Raw genomic sequence first — 3224 nt, forward strand, 5'->3', positions numbered from 1 at the left:
ACTAGACGCTCACTAAGAAATAATTTTTGGTAAATTTCAACAACTAGGTGGGGGAAATGGGCCTATGAGTAACCATTAACATAGCTCTGTATCCATTCATTCATAGGCACGCAACTTCATATAAAGTTTAAATATTGACGTGTGAATTTGAAAGTTTGACGACCTCCATGGTCGAGTGGTGTGTACACCGGTTTTCATGGGTACGCCACTCCGAGGTCCCGGGTTTGATTCCCGGCCGAGTCGATGTAGATTACCATTAGTTTTCTATGTTGTCTTGGGTCTGGGTGTTTGTGGTACCGTCGTTACTTCTCATTTCCATAACACAAGTGCTCTAGCTACTTACATTGGGATCAGAGTAATGTATGTGATGTTGTCTCATATTTATTAAAAAAAAAAAAAAAAAATTGAGTGACCCTCGGGCGTACAAGTATTTTTTACTAGTTTGAGTGAGGCGTCCATGTGTGAAGGCAGCAAAAAATACCAATTATATTGTATTTTTGAGTTTATGTTATTAAAAATAATTTAAACTTGTGTGAATTTATCTACGTGTAGTTGTGAATATACCTACCTACCTTCGTCAGGACGCAGCAAGAATCTGTTATATTGATTGTTATAAAAATAAATAAAATTAGGTTATTATAAAAATTAAATGTAATTAGAAACCTATTCACCAAAAACCTACGGCTCAACGTAAGGCAAGGATAGTTTGAAAAAAATATATAACTCTCAGACACATCATACACAAGCTGTCACATCGCAAATGGCCAATAATTACATACAAGGAAACAAAATAAACGCCTGTCTAAATGTAATGCAAACCATTACACTGTATAATACAACTACCTACGGTAGGTAGGTACTTAGTATATGTATATGTATGAAAGTTATATACTATAAAATTCTTCGATTCATCTGAATTTTTTGTGATATAGGCGAGCAAATGCGCCATCTGTACATCGGCAATGTGTCAATAATTTTTGGATCTAAGATGTCATACCCCTTGTGCCTACAGTTATACAGGCTGGCTCACCCTTTAAACCGAAACACAAAAATATTAAGTATTGCTACTTGGCGTTTCAATAGCCGATGAGTAAGTGTCTCTAAATGGCTTAGGCGTAGGTTAGCTTAAAATATCAATAATAGATTTTAATGGAATGATCTTATATAACAACCAACAAAATCAAGGTAAACAGTCTTTAAATATTACATATATAACAATGTGTTACTTATCGTAAACTACATCAACGTAGTTGAAGTGGCCAATGGCTTACGACCTCACCTCAGTTTTGGACCATTAAAAATGTTAATAAACATCTAAAAACGTACGATAAAAATATATTACAGTTATTATTTTGGTATTTAAACAAAAAAAGACGATACCTATGACATATTTTGTTTTAAATTTCGTTGTAAACTACAAGTCATCTACATTTGGGCGCCAAAATAATGAAACCTTTTCAAAATCGAAAGGTCCTTCTCCATTTATGACAATTGTTGCGAGTTCTTGTCAATTTGTATCTTGAGTGATTTTTCATAAAGAAAACGAGAAATTGTCAAGTACAGTTGACCATGTGAGAAGTTGACAAATAAAGACAATGTTGTCCAAAGTTTGTCTTTGGCTCTTGTTAATCGATATAGCAAACAACAACAACAACAGCCTGTAAATTCCCACTGCTGGGCTAAAGGCCTCCTCTCCCTTTGAGGAGAAGGTTTTTGAACATATTCCATCACGCTGTTCCAATGCGGGTTGGTGGAATACACATGTGGCAGAATTTTTATGAAATTTGTCACATGCAGGTTTCCTCACGATGTTTTCCTTCACCGCTGAGCACGAGATGAATTATAAAGACAAATTAAGCATATGAATCAGCAGTGCTTGCCTGGGTTTGAACCCGCAATCATCGGTTAAGATGCACGCGTTCTAACCACTGGGCCATCTCGACTCACTGGGCCCGACTCGACTAACTCGACACACTCGACTCGATATATCAAAACGCCAACCTAACTGGTAATTGGTGATGCTTCAGAAAGCCTACCATCTTAATTGTATCAAAATGTGCATCGGCCTCTGAATCGAGTCCGCAGCTTAATTGGTTTTTTATTAAAACAAAAACAAGGAACAATGTATGTCGCAGTAGGTTCACGCGATTTTCGTTTATTTTTTTATAGTCAAACCGGTCAGTTACTTTTTCCGCTCACAATATTAATTCGTTGTTAAGCAATAGATTTTTTTCTGCACATCTACGACTGGAGCTCTTCAAAATGAGACCATAGTTCACTTTTTATATGTATACATTATCACAGTGATTATGGGACAATATATACATAATATTAATATATATAACATCAAAAATAAAGCCATTTTCCATCTCACAAAATGACATTTAGGTCTCAACCCGCCCCTGAAGTAGTATATACAAAGAAGTTTCATATATCACAGCTACATTGTTTAAGCACTTAAATATAGGTTACTTATGCAGGTCAAACAAATTGATAGCTATTTTTATTATCTATATTAACATGTTTTTACAGAAATTTAATGCGAGCATTCTTAGATATCTACCTAAGATCCATCGATCCCTATTATATATATTACCTATATAAGCAACTAAGTGAATGCAACGCACGATAAATATAAACAAATATTATGGAATATGTAAATATCAGATTATTCTCATTGTTTATATTTGTTCCTCCAACCATTGGAATATATTGTATTTGACTTATATGAATACTAACTAGACAAGCTGTTTAAAATGAAAAATGCGTTGCAGTGCCGGAAAAGGGAAATAATGTGGGAGGTTAGGTCAGCGATTAAACCGAGACGCTTAAGAAGATGTGTCCCAATACTTTTTCTAGTAGTCTTTAGACATTATACTGTAGACTAGAGTATTATAGTAAAGCTATTTGATTCTATAATGGTAATTAGATGATGAGACGATCATTGTAAGACATAATTAGGTTAAATCATAAAAGAAAACAAAAATAAATAAAAAAAATAGTTGAGAAAATTTATAGCGTGAGAAAACTTTATTGTTCTTTGTCCCTACAGTATCGAAGAAAGCAATTCAGTATTTTGTAGAAATGCACTTTTTTATAGTATTTGTTAAAATAAATATTTTTTTTTTATGTTGTACTGCTTTCTTTTTAGGTAAATCTAGTAAAGAGTAAGCGCAATGAAATAACAAGATATTTCTCATGCATGTAATTTAAGTTAAATAATT

This window comes from Vanessa cardui, chromosome 14 (assembly GCF_905220365.1).
Source record: "Vanessa cardui chromosome 14, ilVanCard2.1, whole genome shotgun sequence".
Lineage (NCBI taxonomy): Eukaryota > Metazoa > Arthropoda > Insecta > Lepidoptera > Nymphalidae > Vanessa > Vanessa cardui.